Genomic DNA, 18,465 nt, shown 5'->3' with positions numbered 1-18,465 from the left:
GAGTCCGCCCGCGCCCGCAGGGAGCACTGCGTGATAGTTGGTTCTGCTCACTGAAATGTTTCAGCGCAAATCAGATCTCAGCATTATGCGCCACGTTCACCGTCCAGTCTCATCGCTCTCTGTCCTAGGAATGGAGGAGCTTTTCTATTGGCACTGACTGCTGTTGCTGCCTCGGTGGTTGGAGATGATAATTAGGTGGACGAGTGGGAATGGCATAGGGTGGAGGTTGACGACAGCTTAAAGTGTAGATTACCGCTTTCCCTCTTCTCGATCTGTTCTCAAGCGCCTTCTCTGCCCCCCCTCCCCCCCCTTGTGTGTCACAATTCCCCCATGCCTGCAGCCCATTAACTGTCCGCTCGTACTTGAGATACAAACATCTCGACGGGTCCCGTCAGGGCTGTGTGTTTATAACACTATTTTACGCTCGCATTAACGGAAGAGACACTTCGTGTTCGCACTAACTCTGCTCGTTTCCAAACAGTCCCAGACGTCTCTCCATCTCACTCGGGATCGCCCCCTCTTCACGATTAATCGCGAGGGCTTCGCGTGAGCCGAATAACTGGGAGAGCCGTCTCTCGGGGCCGATATAAACCAGCTGTGATGTTTGCACTATCGTTCAACTCGGCCCCACTCCTGGCTCCCCGCAGTATTGCGCCGTGTCGTCTTCTCTCGGTGTTAATGGTGCATTGTGAAATTAGAGGGGGAAATGTATTGGGGGAAAACGTTTGATTTTTGTACAGACCCACATAGTATATAAATATGTATATTCTGACCTTTGGCTTTCTGCAAAAATGCCATTTGTATCATGGGAGTATTCAGGTTTGGAAACCTTTTATTTTTAGTTTATATACAAAGTGCTTCATACCAACTCGAGAACCACGCTAAGAATGAACATTTCAGGCAGCCACCGCTTGCGATCTATTTATTTGATGGAACACGCGATGACTGGAATTCGTGACCATTTACCCGCGTATTGACTGCGGACGGATTAATGATAATGTCAACAGTATTCAGCTGACCGCCGCAGCAATTCCACGGCGCCCAGAGGGCAGCAGGCTTTTATCATTTGCTCATAATTGCCCATAATTGCGTGAACAGCACCACGGCTTGATCGCGCTGGTGCCGGTACGGATTTAAAAGGACGGGCGATCGCAAGCCAGCGGTTTCGCCCACTGATCTCCGGGGCTTGTGACGAGACGAAGCGGCGTCGATGCGCCGATATCCTGTCGATAGAATTGGATTTTTCTCTGCGCTCACTGGTGCTCGTAACTGACGAATGAGCGTGGGAGAAGGGTAACCAGCATGGAAGAGAGCGAGCGGGGGGGGGGGGGGTCGCGCTGCACGCGGTAGTCAGGGCTCTCGGCGCTAGCCAGGGCTTGTGTGACGAGGTGGTGGCTCCCCTGTCGCTACTTCATCCGTAGCCGTGTGTCCAGGTATTGTGTGCCCCCAACTTCTCCTTCAGTGTAACCGCTGCCAACTTTAAAGGAAGATGCAGCCCAAAAAACATGTACTCACAGCTCTTCTTTCGTAGATGCACACCTGGACCGTGCATCTCGGGCAGTCCGGCGTGAACTTGAAGCTTCGTTGATCCGTCAGCTTGTCATCTGAGCGACCTAAACGCTTTTGTGCTGTTCATAAATAAATAAATAATCTCTACATCTCGCTGACCCCATGGGGGTCTTGCCGATGAGGGCGCCGGCTCACCGATCCGTGAGCCAATTGCGTGGCGGCTGCCCAGGCTCCGGTGACCCCTGACCCTGAGTGGACCCTGCTCATCGCCCTCAATCGCACACGTGATCTTTGGGGCAGCACCCAGTGAGCTAACGATTTGAGCCGGATTTCTCTTGATTGAAACAAAAAAATTAAAACCTAAATAAAAAAAAAGGAACAACAAAACAAAGCAAAAAGCACATCATGAATTCATACCCATCATTTTTACTTTTTTTTGTTACTTTCGTGCTCCGCCATGGCATGGTTTACGAGGTTCTGGTCACGGGCGTTTGCCGCGGCAGCTTATTCGTCCGCATTTCCGAGCGAGAGAGAGCGAACGAGCGAGAAACATCCTGCCCCACCACCCGTGGTGCCGGGTGCACGCCTCCCCCGCCGATGCGATCATTCCACCTAATAGAATTCGCACTGGGCTACCGCAAACCACGAGATGCCTTTCGTACCCCTTGTTGGGATCCTATTTGTGCATCGACTAAACATGCCGGGGCTGTTGGCTGCCTGATTTCAGAGCGTCGCGTGCGGGGGGCTGTGTGTGGAGCCTCTTTTGGCGAGGGCATTGCCGCCACTCGGTGTTGGTTCGCTGTACCGCGGGGCGCGTGTATGCAAAAGTTGAACGTCGATCGGCAGCACCCCCCCCCCCGCCGCCTTGCGTCTTGAGCCCGGAGCAGCAAGCATCAAGGTCCCCTTCGCGTCAGATTGCAGGTGGTGCATGCCAGGTGTTGTAAATTTGTACGTTATTTAATTTTAAAATTGTCTGTAGCTGATACCTCAATCAGAAGTTTTTTTGTAATATACATATTAGTGAGATTGCACTATTGAATGATTTCCCAAACTTATGATTTTTATGTTAAAGTCAAAAATATAATATAAATAGGAGATACTTGTGAAAGATCTTATAAGGTGGTGGTATATAACGGTGAGGTATATGCGATAAAATAAAAACACATCTTGGTGCTGCATTCAGGCTCCCTCCGTTTTGTAACTCTGGGCTTTTATTTTGGAGGGGGAGCACATCATTAACGATGGTTAATCTCATTTCTGGTGACTCCCTTATACGAAAAAATACCGCATGAGTTCTCTCACTCTGCCTCTGTCAACGAAAACCCTCGTTAAGGCCGCTGGGTAATTGAGTACCCATCGTGACGTATGAGAAACGAGGCTGCTCCTACTTCCTCTTGACCCAGAATTCCCAGAATCCTCTCTTTCTTCTCCCGCGATATTTGCTCCTTTGTTTCCTCTTGGCAGCCGCCAACAGCAACACAAGAAGATGTCACGTTATTTTTCACGACTTCAACTTTTTCTACTTGCAAACTGTGTGTGTTCAGGGAACAAAGTCTGATCAATAAAAATAAAACACTCGTGCTTTTATTTGCTCTGATATCGATCTGAAAAAATAATTGCAAAGAATATGTATAAATGTCTTGGAGCATCATTGACTACAATTAAAAAAGGAATGAGAATTATGTAATAACAAAAATAAATAACTATTTTACACTGTTTTACGAATATATTTCTGGTTTCATTTTTGAAATCATTTTCTCAAGTTTTTGTATTCTTTGGTTTTATGTCGGGCGGAGGGGAGATGATGCGTGAACAATTTACATGGCCAAAGCCATTTCTGCAGTCTCTCTCGCTCCGTTGCGAGCTCAACTTTTATACCAGCCGGCAATTCCTTACGCAGCGTTGACGTCCTTTTCCTGCAGTGGGGTCTCGGCCACGTGCGTGCGTGCGACGCTACGTGGGAGACCACGCGTGTGTGCGTGTGTGCGATGCTACGTGGGAGACCATGCATGTGTGCGTGTGTGCGATGCTACGTGGGAGACCACGTGTGTGTACGTGCGTGCGACGCTACGTGGGAGACCGCGCGTGTGTGCCTGTGTCGTGTGAGTGTCGCCCGGGTGCTGTTTGTGCAAGCCATTTATTTATATTCGTAAGTTATGCTTGTGACGCTCTGGGTTAGTCTCGCGGTGTTCGGTGTTTTTGCCTGTTGGGGGGTCGAGGCGGTGGTCGCGTTGGTGGCTTGTCCTTCGTTCTGAGTAGACTCGCTTTAGACGTGTCGCCGGCGAAATGTGCACAAACCGTTCTAGAGAAGCGAGACGCTACGGGGCGGGGGGGGGGGGGGGGGACTAAAAACCGAAATCACAATTAAGTTACGTTAGAGAGAGGTAAAACAAACTTTACAAAAGCGTAAATAGAGAGGGCGAGAGTGTCATATGTACTATTGTACAGCTGTGTGAGATGGCGCGAGTGGTGACATGAAGTGCATTAATTGTGTTGATGCTCGGAGCAGCAGCAGCAACGCACCCGGAGTGCACGCTCACAAACCGCATTACCTCAGGGGTCAGCCCCGACGCCCAGCAGCCCGAGCCCCTCACCCGCCCGCCCGTAGCGACGGGCTCCCCGCGCTTAAACCCCCACGGCCACTCGGCCGCGCGTGGTCACCAGCGGCGGGGGCGGTGCGCTTGGCTCACGGCTCAACCGTTAACGATTCGTGTGTGCGCGCAGATTATACCGGTACGGGGGGGGGGGGGGGGGTTCTGGGAATAAACAAATATCGGGAAAAAAAATGTAACGAGCTGAAAACTCACGCACCTCGTTTTTTTGTGGGGAGGTGAGGCGTGCGTGCGCGTGGCTTGCACCTCAACGTCAGCTGAACGTCGCACGCGAGGATGTGCCCTGTTCATCGAGACACTCCCTGAGTTCGTGGGGGTGACAATTTTTGCGACAATGTTAGTGGCGCTGCTCACGCAGTGCACTCGGGGTTTAATTCCTTCTCTGAATATTTTCCGGCTCACCGGCAGCGTGGAGAGTAGTTGGCACGTGACTGCTGGCCACAGCGAGAGGAGGTATCCTGGTTTTGGAGTGCCGAAATACTCTCCGGGATAAAATTCATCCCCAAGCACGACGGTTTTCAGCTTGTTGCGTAGGCAACCTTAGAATCTGGCAGAGCAGTGCGGCTAAAAAACAATCGGCGGCGCTGACGACGCAATGATCTTGGACACTGCATCAGCCGTGACAGGAGCGCGTGCTGGCCCATTAGGGCTGTGTACACAAGCGTGAAAGCTTCTCGCTGTGGTCAGAGCACTGCAAACGCATCCTCCCCGGCGGATCTGGGCAAAAGTGGCTCCTGATTCACTCGAGCACCCAACTAATTTTGGCTTTGCTCGGCAACACACAATGACTGAACTGGGCTGGCTTGTTGGGGTTAAGCGGTAGGACCGACTTGGCAAATCTGATGGTGAGCGCACGAGTGCATTCACAGTAAAGCATCATCCGTCCTCTGCTCATTTGGCTCAAACACATTCCATCCTGTTCAATATTGGGCTTAGTTATTTGTTTCCTTCGAGGCATCGAGCAGCACATTTTTCTTGGCCTCTTTCACTGCGTCCTTCAAGAACTTCCTTCACGGAGCTTTCGATTAGAAGAATTGGCCCCATCCACATCTGTTTTTCTTGTCCGGCTTTTTTCCAATGAGACTTCTCTCCTCCTCGACCTGCTCGAGAACATCCTTATTACCCTTTCTCTCCATCAACAGAAAGTAATGATTGCCGTGAGTTATCTGAACTTCCCTGCGACCAGCACTGCCTCCCTAACCGAGCTCCAACGCTCACTTACTAACCGATACAAAAAATACTTAATTTGTTGGTTCTGGCTTACCGCCTTGCTGCTTGCTATTCCTCCTCGTCTGTGGTTCCTCCTCGCACCTCTGAGTCTGTCTTGGAGAGTGAGTGAATACTCTGCAGCAGCTGTGAGTTGCAAGTTCAAATCTCTTTTCGTGCTGGATAGACGGTCCTTCTCCTCATTGCCAACAGCACCAGCCGAGTCCAGCCTCGTGTCACGACAGTAAGGCAGGTTCATGTCGTCATCGACGCTGAATAGGAAGCTGGATCGAATGACGAATGGAACCTGGCCTTGTGTTTTTTGACAGTCGAGTCCCGCGGGGATTTTTTGGAGCCAATTGATGAAGGGTGCGGGTGCTGGGGTCGTGACCTCGGGATGCTTTCACGTTCGTGAGTGAATGGGGAGGAGTGGGGGGGAATGCGTTGCGGCCTGGTCTGGCAGAAGGCTCACGATTGGCTGTTGGGGGGGGGGGGCGCAGGCAGCGAGTGGGGGAGACGGGAGTTGAGCCTGTACCGACTGCGTGGAGCGCGCCCATCGAAGCAATAACGCCCGGGACCACCCTCGCGTGCTTGACGTTCGCTCGCAGGCGGCGCAGCACGCGGATGAATTTTATTGGGTCGGATTTACATTACAAATCTAGGCTCTGCCCCCCCCCCCCCCCCCATACACATGGATTACAGCATCTCCCTCGCCCACCCCCATCCTCCCTGGACGTGAGTCTCGTACGCAGGGCACAGGGCGCCTCGCCGTGCCCCCGGTGTGGGCGAGTCGTGGGTGAAACGATCAAACGGGGCTGCAGGCGGAAGGGGTGACGTGTGCGAATGGGTTTTTCTGTTTGTTCTGTTTTTCTTTCTGTTCTTGAATCGGTTCACTTATCTTATTGTATATTTGAAAATAAAACTATGAGTTGACGCAGCGTTTTGTCTCTTTCTCTACGCCTGCCTAAACGTCGCCAAGCACGCAAAGACGAGGCCGGGAAGCGAAGGTGGGCGAGTGAGCGAGTGGGTGGGTGTGCAATTATTTGAGTGCGTAGGTGAGTGGGTGGGTTGGTTGATGGGTGGATGATTATTTGAGTGAAAGTGCGAGTTAGTGAGTGTGCGAGTAAATGAGAACCGAGCCGGTTGGTAGCCGAGTGGGGTGGGTGAGTGGCGTGTCAATTGCCGTGCTGCCGTGGGGGTTGGATAGAGTTCACGGAATTAATTCGGCTGGGTGGGATTTTTGTTTTAATGTCCCCAGTGCGGCAGTGGTAAGTGACTTGGAGGGTGTAATGGCACCGCCTGCGAGCGACCAGAATGCTCGTGGCTCTTCCACCGAGCATGAGTGGGGCTGCAGAGCCTCCTATTTTTGTTGGCACGCCTCGTCTCCCAGTTAAAATTCTGCAGGGGTGCGGCTGCGGGTAATGGCTCGCGTTCACAAGCCCGCATTGGCGGTGTGAGGGAGGGAGAGGCTGGGAGGGAGAGGCTGGGAGGAGGACATGTGGAGCGACGGGAGTTGACGGGGAGAGCAATGCGGGAGAGCGGCACTGTGACCTTGGCTATCTGGGTACGGTTCACCTGACCCCAAGAGACTCTTGGTAAGGGGAGGCTGGGAAATTTTAATCGAGCTACCCTCGATCTCGCGTAGCTCCACGAATTACACAAGCGCTGGTGTTGTGCATCATAATTCAAATGATGTTCTTCTACCAGATCGGGATACACGTCATTTCATCGATGCAGACATGAATCCCAGCAAAAGGTTTCTGTTTGGTGTTTTAACATCTTAACAGCTGTTTTAGTGCCAGAAAGGGTAAAACCTATTCTTATAGGTGCAGTGTTTTTTTATTTCACGCGAACAACTTATTTTTTTCCTGCGTCACTTTGTATTGAACAGAACTCCTCGCGTTCGACATCCCGTAACTCCGTCGTGATCTTCCCACTTGCACTGCTCGCCTGCTTCGCTCCCCCTCTCTCTCTCAGCCTCTCTACTGCTAGCCTGTTCTCTCACTCTCTCTCAGCCTCTCCACTGCTAGCCTGTTCTCTCTCTCAGCCTCTCCACTGCTAGCCTGTTCTCTCACTCTCTCTCACTCTCCTAGCCTCTCCACTGCTAGCCTGCTCCCCCTCTCACTCTCCTAGCCTCTCCACTGCTAGCCTGTTCTCTCTCTTTTTTTACGATCAGTGGAAACAAGAAGATTCTCGGTGTAGTCAGCACTTTGCTTCGTTCATCATTTCGTATTTTTTTTAAATCTTTGCTTTACGTAACCCCCCCCCCCTCACTCTCTCGCTCTCTCGTTCTGCACGCAGCCCTTCTCGCAGTCCAACGGCCTCCGACGGGTAGCTCATAACTCACTCTGCTAGCCTCTCCACTGTTAGCCTCTTCTCTCTCTCACTCTCCTAGCCTCTCCACTGCTAGCCTGTTCTCTCTCTCACTCTCCTAGCCTCTCCACTGCTAGCCTGTTCTCTCTCTCTCAGCCTCTCCACTGCTAGCATGTTCTCTCTCTCACTCTCCTAGCCTCTCCACTGCTAGCCTGTTCTCTCTCTCACTCTCCTAGCCTCTCCACTGCTAGCCTGTTCTCTCTCTCACTCTCCTAGCCTCTCCACTGCTAGCCTGTTCTCTCTCTCACTCTCCTAGCCTCTCCACTGCTAGCCTGTTCTCTCTCTCACTCTCCTAGCCTCTCCACTGCTAGCCTGTTCTCTCTCTCGCTCTCCTAGCCTCTCCACTGCTAGCCTGTTCTCTCTCACTCTCCTAGCCTCTCCACTGCTAGCCTGTTCTCTCTCACTCTCCTAGCCTCTCCACTGCTAGCCTGTTCTCTCTCTCACTCTCCTAGCCTCTCCACTGCTAGCCTGCTCTCTCTCACTCTCCTAGCCTCTCCACTGCTAGCCTGTTCTCTCTCACTCTCCTAGCCTCTCCACTGCTAGCCTGCTCTCTCTCACTCTCCTAGCCTCTCCACTGCTAGCCTGTTCTCTCTCACTCTCCTAGCCTCTCCACTGCTAGCCTGTTCTCTTTCTCACTCTCCTAGCCTCTCCACTGCTAGCCTGCTCCCCCTCTCACTCTCCTAGCCTCTCCACTGCTAGCCTGTTCTCTCTCACTCTCCTAGCCTCTCCACTGCTAGCCTGTTCTCTCTCTCACTCTCCTAGCCTCTCCACTGCTAGCCTGCTCTCTCTCACTCTCCTAGCCTCTCCACTGCTAGCCTGTTCTCTCTCACTCTCCTAGCCTCTCCACTGCTAGCCTGTTCTCTCTCTCACTCTCCTAGCCTCTCCACTGCTAGCCTGTTCTCTCTCTCTCTCTCTCAGCCTCTCCACTGCTAGCCTGTTCTCTCTCTAACTCTCCTCGCCTCTCCACTGCTAGCCTGTTCTCTCTCTCACTCTCCTAGCCTCTCCACTGCTAGCCTGTTCTCTCTCTCACTCTCCTAGCCTCTCCACTGCTAGCCTGTTCTCTCTCTCACTCTCCTCGCCTCTCCACTGCTAGCCTGTTCTCTCTCTCACTCTCATAGCCTCTCCACTGCTAGCCTGTTCTCTCTCTCACTCTCCTAGCCTCTCCACTGCTAGCCTGTTCTCTCTCTCACTCTCCTAGCCTCTCTACTGCTAGCCTGTTCTCTCTCTCACTCTCCTAGCCTCTCCACTGCTAGCCTGTTCTCTCTCTCACTCTCCTAGCCTCTCCGCTGCTAGCCTGTTCTCTCTCTCACTCTCCTAGCCTCTCCACTGCTAGCCTGCTCTCTCACTCTCCTAGCCTCTCCCTATATCTTCTGTTATGCATCTTAATTAGCCGCCTCCTTTCCTTTGCTCCCTCTCGCCGCAGCTGGTCGCCCCGATGCGACCTCCCTGACCATCACTCGCACGTGCGTGCACACCGCTTGCAAAGCCCCGCGCGGCGTTACTCCACTACACCTGTACGACTTTCTTGGCCAAATACATTTACACGTAAAAAAACACATTTCCTGTTTTATTAGTGACATTTCATAAACAACACAAATAAGGGACTTGTTTTCAAAGGGTTTTGCGTGAGCGAATTTTTCGAATGGAATATTTTTGTTTTCACAACCTCAGCGTTTGGCACGCGTCTGCATTCGTCGCAAATGGTGAACAACCAACAATGCCGATTGAATGGGCGGGACGAACCGCAGTAGTACTTGTTGAGAATTATTACCACGTTCAGTTTGACGATTCGCAAAGTAAATGTTAAAATTAATATACATTTTTTATTTTGTGAAACTAATGTTCAAATCATAGTCAGTCATGGTCAATCCACCTCCGGATGAAGGCCTCCCCAAGGAGATGACATTTCACAATCCTGCAAAGTCACAAATGTTCAGATCGGTCCGATGTAAAATTAAAATCACAAATCTCAAATCAGGCACAGATATCGATGAAACTTACAGCACACTTAGTTCGACGTTTTGTAAAACAAACAGTATCGGACATTGCAGTCGCGTGGGTGGCTATTTTACCTCCGCAAAAACATTGAGTGGAATTATTATTTTCATCGGCGAAATTTCCTCCCATCGTGGACACGTTCACAATTAACTGTGTTGCAGTCGACGACAGAATCGTGTGCAGTAGCATCGCGCGGTTGGATTTCCTTTCTCATAAACGTTGGCGGTGCAAGGGGTTAGGAGGAGGATGTGGTAGGAGAAGGGGGGGGGGCTTTGGGAGACATTTGCCATCTCCCCGATAAAGACAAATTCCACCCCAGATAGTCCCAGCATGAAGCCGAAACTCATTGTCTATGAGCCGCGGGCCTCCATGGCATCCAGCAGAGCCGGATTTAGCACGAGGAGGAGGGCGCGCGGAGAATGGGACATTTGTCCAGCGCCCACCATTTTAGAGGGGCCAACGGGGAAGAAAATGACAAAAAATTCGAATTTTTTTCCAGAAAAGTAGGCCTGTTTATCCAGTTTGTCATGTTCACATGAACAATATAAACAACATTGTCTCTGTTTATGTGTTATTGGTTGTTTTCATTTAATGCTCCACGTCCTCCGAATGTTCCCCGTCTGACAGCAATGAGGGTTTGGTATTGTGTGCGTATCTCGGGGCGGTTCTGGAGAGAGTGAAGGAGTTCCACACCTGGGCAGTGTGCTCAAGACCAGTTCCGGTTTGGCAGCAGAGGTCTCCATTCGAATCAGTTGAGACGCGTTATCTTTCATCGGCTGCGTAACGCTGTGAGGAAGCTGCCTGGCCTGTCGCTCCATACGAATCTCTGGGTCTTCTCGGCCACGGTTATGCTGTGAAAAGTGGAGTCCTTTAAAGGAACATATGCGCTGGTTTGACACATTCAGGCTGGCCTGCGTACGATCCGTCCTGCCTTTAACTAGCCTATGGTGTGAGGAGCTTTTTTTTTCATAACACCTGGGTCTGTCCCATGACCTGCCAGCGAGCCCTTCGCACTTCACGTGACGGCATCAAACTGCACCTAGCCTGGCACAAACTGCGGTAACGTATGGGCGGCTGTTGTGTTTGTGTAAGGGGAGGGTAGTGGAGAATGGGGGGGGGGGGTCGTGGGGAGGGGGAGGTCTTCTGCTGTTATCCTTGGATCAAAGATACCAACGTCTGACCGTGGCACCCAAAACCAGCAGACACCGGTGAACGAGAGAAGCCCCTGGTGGTGTCATCCATCCGCGGTGTGCACCACGTGAGCTCAATTCTGAGGCTCCTCGTCCCAAAACGTCGTGGCCATCAGAAGTCCGGGCGAAGTCGCCACAGGTGCCGACTCCCGCCCACCGCCGTCTCGCCGGGCTCATTAATCCGCTCCTCGAAGATGCAATCGCCGTGAGGACTGTGCTGAAAGGTCAAGCCACGGATCGCGGAGTCTCGGTGAAGTGTCGCCTCGAAGCAATTCCTCCGCCCGCACGGACGCCACGCGTGATGAAAGACGGACCTTGCGCACACGTGCACATTTGCAAAGGACACCCAAGAGATGTCGCGCTTCACCTTGCCCCGCCCACCCGAATGTGATTGGATGGTGGCCACCATTCAAATGAGCGAAGCTCATTTAAATAATAACATTTGTGAATGTCGAGCGAGCAGTTTCAGTGGTAGGTAGCGAACCAGTTGATTGCTGCTCACTAATTGCAGGGCCCCCCCTCTCTACGCCTCGTGGTTTCATCTTAATTAAGGCCGTTACTGGGGGGCGTGGAAGCTCTACTCGTTACTCAATCACACACACACGTTTCTAACCCCCACACAGACACACTCGTGTGTAACATACACACACGTGTCTAACACACACACACACACACACGTGTCTAACACACACACACACGTGTCTAACACACACACGTGTCTAACACACACACACACGTGTCTAACACACACGTGTCTAACACTCACACACGTGTCTAACACACACACCACGTGTCTAACACACACACACACGTGTCTAACACACACACACGTGTCTAACACACACACGTGTCTAACACACACACACGTGTCTAACACACACACACGTGTCTAACACATACACACACGTGTCTAACACACACACACGTGTCTAACACACACACACACACGTGTCTAACACACATACACACACGTGTCTAACACACATACACACACGTGTCTAACACACACACACGTGTCTAACACACACATGCACACGTGTCTAACACACACACACGTGTCTAACACACATACACACACGTGTCTAACACACACACACGTGTCTAACACACACACCACGTGTCTAACGCACACACACACGTGTCTAACACACACACACACACGTGTCTAACACATACACGTGTCTAACACACACACACACACGTGTCTAACACACATACACACACGTGTCTAAAACACATACACGTGTCTAACACACATACACACACGTGTCTAACACACACACCACGTGTCTAACACACACACACGTGTCTAACACACATACACACACGTGTCTAACACACATACACACACGTGTCTAACACACACACCACGTGTCTAACACACACACACACACTCGTGTCTAACACACACACACACACACACGTGTCTAACGCACACACACACACGTGTCTAACACACACACACGTGTCTAACACACACACACACACACTCGTGTCTAACACACACACACGTGTCTAACACACACATACACACACGTGTCTAACACACACACACACACGTGTCTAACACACATACACACACGTGTCTAACACACACCACGTGTCTAACAAACACACAGTGCCACACACACACTCGTGTGTCTGACCCACACACACACACTCATAACGGAATTATGAGTGTGTGTGTGTGGGTTAGACATTCAACCTCCTTCCCTCTGTGGCTAAGTTTTGTACCAAGGGACATTTTGGGACATTCCGTGCCTATCCCAGTCCTCGCTTTTTCGACATGTTGTAGAAGCGAGGTGGGAGCAGGTGGCTAATTCCGTGTCAGAGACACTGCTCCAGCACCCCTGAGAGACTGGGTTCAGCTCCAGGTGCCAGCCACCCATGAGTCGTCCGGGTTCTCAAGCCAAGTAAGTTGATGGTCTCTACGCCGGTCACCAATATCGGTGTGGGGGCCCATGTCCACCCACCGCCCTCGCTGGGCAGGTGGGGCGCGACGTCCGCCCCTTCCGCTCCCGGCTCACCGCCGCACGGAGTCAACCCACCATCACCCGTCCGCACCACAGCCAACGCGAACGCAGAGCCGCGACCGCACGCGCGCCTGCGGGCGATTATCTCCGAGCAGGCGCTGTGGCTTCGCGTTCACTCTCCCGCGCACACCGCCACTCACGGCGCACAGCGGTACCACCGCATCCTCACCTGCGAGCAATTTCCTCTTAACGCGCGCACACGCGCTTCGGATCCGCGTTCACTCTTCTCGCAACGCGTTTCCCCACGCAGTCGCTCCACACGTAAATCGCAGACACCACACCGATGTTCTGCTGCTAGCTTTTATTCGCGGCGCAAATGCACACTATCTGGAGGGCATATTTCGCGAGAAGAGCCTAGCCTGACGCTAAGTGCCCAGTCACTCAAACGTCCTGTCACGTAGCTCGAAGCTGCACTCGCTGGCGTCACACGGATGCTGCGAGCGGCTCGAGGAGGCAGGGAGTGGATCTTGGCGGCCCAGACGTTGAAGACAAAAGAGCGAAAATCGTCCCGGGCTACTCTATTTACACGCTTTCTTTTAACTCACTCTGTCTGTTGTCGTTGTTGTCGTTGTTGTATCCTCAAATCTTGTAACTCAATTTTAACCCACTTCCCAAAGTGGTATCGACTGCAAACTTGGTATACCTGTGTAATACTGATGACAATATTCTATCATAAAAAAATATTTGTCAAAATAATTTTGTACATGTTATGTTTCGGCTTGGGTCTAATTTATCACGGTCAACTGACGCTATAATTGGCCACGGTCCCTGACGTTATGGCAAGCTTCGGGCCCACCTCCTGGAGTCGTGGAGTTCTGCCATTACTAGCACATTTCATAAAAGCGTGTTTCAAAAAAGTTTTTTTTATATTACTTATTTTATTCCCTTATATTCAAAGGCCCGAGGTGACATTGTACCGCGCGGCCAGTCGTGCGCCTGCCTGTGGTTACCGCCCCCTGTTTCCGCGTCCTCCGTGGAGTGCCGCCGTGGCGACGCCGGCCACTCATTGTCCCTCGGTGCTCATTGTCTGGAAGGGCGCCCGGCTGGCGATCACACGCCCTGCGAGTGTTCGGTATGAGGGTCGAGATGGGGTGGGCAGTGGCGCTGCGATTCTCCTGACCTCATGTGCGCTGCATGTGGGTGCTCGGTGTGTGTGTGCTCGGTGTGTGTGTGTGTGCTCGGTGTGTGTGTGTGTGTGCTCGGTGTGTGTGTGTGTGCTCGGTGTGTGTGTGTGTGTGCTCGGTGTGTGTGTGTGTGCTCGGTGTGTGTGTGTGCTCGGTGTGTGTGTGTGTGATCGGTGTGTGTGTGTGCTCGGTGTGTGTGTGTGTGTGCTCGGTGTGTGTGTGTGCTCGGTGTGTGTGTGTGTGTGATCGGTGTGTGTGTGTGTGCGCTGCATGTGTGTGCTCGGTGTGTGTGTGTGCTCAGCGTGGGGCCAGGAGGGAGTCGCGGCGCAGGCGAACTTGCTCCGCGGCTGTGGCACCACAGCTGCACCACAGCTGCACAGACAATAGCGTCGCGTTCAATGCGGCGTGTCACTTAATTCGTCTAATTTCTGCCACGGGCAATCAAACCGTTGTTTGTTTTTGTATTGTCACGCGACAACCACTTGTGTGTGCCATGGCGTGCGAGAAGGCACCCCGCCCCCTAGTGTGGATACGAGGCAATGGAAGGGACGTCGGCAGTAGTTCTCCGGAGTCATCTTCCAGACAACGTTCTGTGACTCGGAGGGTTAGGGCACGGTTCACCGAAAGACTTCCGACTGGAACTGTGTTTGCCCCTTGACGAGGCCCTGATTCCACTACTGAACGGATGTGAGTGGCAGCCGAAGGAGGGCAAGCGATAAAGAATTGCACGTCCGCCGCAGAGATGAAGTGACAAGATCGGCCCGAGTGCAGGCGAATTGTGGCCAGTTGCGAGGATTGGTGGCGACGACTCGGGGTTGGAGGCATTCATCCAGCAGTGAATTAATCATGGCGCAATGCGTGGAAGACCAAAACAAACCAAAAATGTGATTTAACTTCGCGAGCACAACGCCGCATGCTGACAAGCGCTGATGTCAGCACAAGCAACCACGCGTCCTCCCCTCGTTAAATACCCCCCCCATCCCCCCACCACCACCAGCAATAATAGAGATAAATGAAATACGCAGTTTCCTTATCGGTGACCCCAGCGCGCTAACATCGCGGCGTGGAGACGGAATGCAATTTGACGCGAGGCGCGGAGCCTCGGGCCCCCCCCCACCCCCCTCCGGCGTGGTCGAATCGGCCCGGGTCGGTACGGGGAGCAGGGAGGGCGGGAGGGTGGGGGGGAGGAGGCCAAGCCGAGTGGAAAAATAATTGCTCGATAAATTGTGCGCGGTTTGAGGCAGTGATGGGACTTGGGGGGGAGGTGGTGGGTCGGGTGAAAAGAGGGTGGATGGAAGATGGTTGGATGGATCGGTGGGTTGGGTGGATGAGTGAATGTATAGGTAGGTGGCTTGGTTGGTTGGGTTTGGTTGTTGGGTGGTTGCGTTGGTGTTTGATTGGGAAGATAGGTGGGTAGTTGGGTGGATAGATAGATGGTTTGGTGATTGAGTGGGAGTGTGGTTGGTTAAATGGGTGGGTGGGCGGATGGGAGTGTAGGTGGGAGGATTGGTGAATGGGTTGGTGGGCGGATGTGTGGTCGAGTGGATGTTTTGGGAGTTGATTTGCGGGATGGATAGGTTGGGGATGAGTGGGTGCGTGAGTGGGTGCGTGGGTGGGTGGATGGTTGTGTGGGTGAGTGAGTGAAAGTGTGCGTAGGTGGTTGCTTGGTTGGATGGGTTGATGGGTGTTGCAGTGCTTGAATGGGCTAGCGAATTATATAGAGCGGGTTGAGTGAAATAAATTACACACACATATACGGTGCATAGAGTTATTTATTTATAAAGCCAACATAATTTAATATATTTCCTTATAAAGGACGAATGCATTCTTTATCGAGGTCGGTCGTGTTTGAACAATCATAATTTCTGGAGCGATAACGGAGGGCGAAGTGTCGCAGCCACAGCTGCTGCAGCTGCAGCTGCTCGTCGCCGCTGATGCCCCCCCTCCCCCGTGTTGACCTCCGTGGGCTCGGGCCCCTAAGCTCACCTCCCGGGCATGTTTACCACCACCCCGCCTCACGCACCCAACGCAAGCCCCACCCCCCATAAAGGGTCCCGATATCGATGTGGAAATTGCAACTGATACGGCACCCAGACACGCGGTCGCTGCCATCGCGCATTACATTTTAATGGGGCTTCCTGGGTGGCGTGGGGGGGTTATGAAGCTGCACGGAATTTACAGAAACTTTTTATTTCCTCTCCCGAGACCTTTCTTTACAGCCGCCGACAATAATTATATAATAATTTACTTATATATCCGGGAGAGTCGCACTGATTTGTAAGTCTCTTTTTCAAGACATGTTTGTTGTACCCCACCCACCCACCTTATATTTTAAAGTAGTTTTTCACCGATGAATAACAAGTCGTGTTTATTATACAAGCGGGGGTAAACCGGAGCGCCCGGAAGAAGAAACAAAAAAGCCCTCCCGACGGCTCGCGAAGAGGCAACGCTCTCCAGGCCTGCCGGACACGTGGTGATGAAGGTGGTGGGTTGTGCGTGGACCTGCCCCCCCTTCGCCCTCTTACTCCATGCGGAGCCCTGGGGGAAACGACCAAGGATCGAAGTGCATTGATTGGTACTTGTTGTCGAGGTGCCCGTACCCTCGTCTGCAGAGCGCAGACTTAACATCGTGTTCCTTTTCGATTTAAAGCTTTCGTGACTGCAGCAGGGGTTCATCTTCTTGGTGCTTTCGGTAAAGTCACGTAGAAGGGAAATAATAAAAATAATAAAATAGTAAATAATTATAATAACGTAATTCAAAATAATTATATTATATTATTTTATTATGTTATAATTTTTAATATTTTATTATTTCCCTTCTACGTGACTTTACCGAAAAAACCAAGAAGATCGTCTTTTCCTGTCTCTGTTGGGGTACAGAGTGTTGCCCGCTCGCGTGGGGGTTCTCCCGCAGGCGGCTTCGGTTACACCGAGGCGTAGCTAGGGGGGGGGGCAGGGGGGTACATGTGTCCCCGGGCGCCAAGGTAGAGGGGCGCCAAAATGAGGCTTACAACGTTAAATTATAACTTATTGCGGCGGGCGCGGCAGCCTGAAACTACTGCACGAATCTACACCTCAACCTAAAAGTTTATATCCCACCACACACAGCCTACATGTCATGTAATTATATTTGGTATGTGATTAAACGGGGGGGGGCGCCAATTTTATAGTTCGTTCCCGAGCGCAAAATATCCTAGCTACGCCACTGGTTACACCCCACGTTTCATAAACAACTAATTTATTTGGATTTTTAAAAATGCCATGAATATATATGGCGGACCGCAGAGCTTCGGCAATTGCTGGCACCGGCTCAGCGCATGGCAGCCCTCCCAGCTTCTCCGCCGTGTCTGTGAGTTGCATCTCGGCAATCAGATCTCCTCCTGCACGGAGCGGAACGCTCATTCGTGGATTGGCCAAACATTCCAAACGTAGCAGGGCCCTCCTCTACCCCATCTTGAGTGCTGTTTACCGGAATACAAGGACGCGATTTGGGCTGTTATTCGACCAACTAAGGTCGTGTCCCTGGGTCACTCACCTGCGGGAGCTGGAATCAGGCAGAGAACCGTTTCGATTCGTTTGTCTGGTTAATTTCCCAGGTCAATGTCACAGTAAGTGGATGTTCAAGACTCGTGACGTCATCTCACGCAAGGTTGCCGTTGCCGTCGATGCCAGGGCTCGGTAAACAGGGGCCATTGAGGGGGGAGGTGTGGGCGGGCACCCATCACCCGCAGCCTCAGTGTAAGTCTGCAAGTGTGGGCTAAGACCACGGGGCCACGAAGAGCTTGCGAGGTCACGAGGTGCCCCCGTCGACTCCGCCACTGCTGCTCGGCATCTGGCAGAAGGAAGGAAGCGATGGCGTCGGTGTGGTGGTGCCATTCACATCGACGGCAGTGGCTGAGATGAGCCCTTTCAACTTGAAATCGACTGCTGCCTCCCCAGCTATAGCGAGCGAGGGGACTCCCTCTCGATGGAGCGGGGGGGGGGGGCATGGAGTGATAGGCGGGCACTAAGACAAAGATCCCCCGTGTAGCCTTAACAGACTGTTGGGGCAAGTGCTGTTAGCGAGTATAACCTATGAAGGCCGGCACGGCACACGAGGGAGTGGGTGGCCAGCGCCACGCCCGGCCGCCTTTGTCTCCCCAATGACACACACCCCACCCGGTACTCATTTGAGGCTGAGTCGACATAGGAGAGGGCCCAGGACCGGCTCAGATAATCGTCACTGGTGGTGGTGGCCGTGAGCGGGAATCGATCTCGGGTCGCCGGGTTCGTAGCGCAGCGTGCTAACCGCTGCACCACCGCTCCTCACAATGGGGGGCGGGGGAGGCACGAGCCCCCCCCCCACCCCCCAGAAACACTTCCAGCAGTCAACACTCGGAAGTGAGAGAGACGGAGGCAGAGAGATGGGGACGCGGGCGCG

Source organism: Lethenteron reissneri, chromosome 17 (assembly GCF_015708825.2).
Source record: "Lethenteron reissneri isolate LAM-NWPU_2019-01 chromosome 17, ASM1570882v1, whole genome shotgun sequence".
In the NCBI taxonomy this organism is placed as follows: domain Eukaryota; kingdom Metazoa; phylum Chordata; class Hyperoartia; order Petromyzontiformes; family Petromyzontidae; genus Lethenteron; species Lethenteron reissneri.
The sequence above is the reverse complement of the archived record's forward strand: the minus strand, read 5'-3'. Positions refer to the sequence as shown.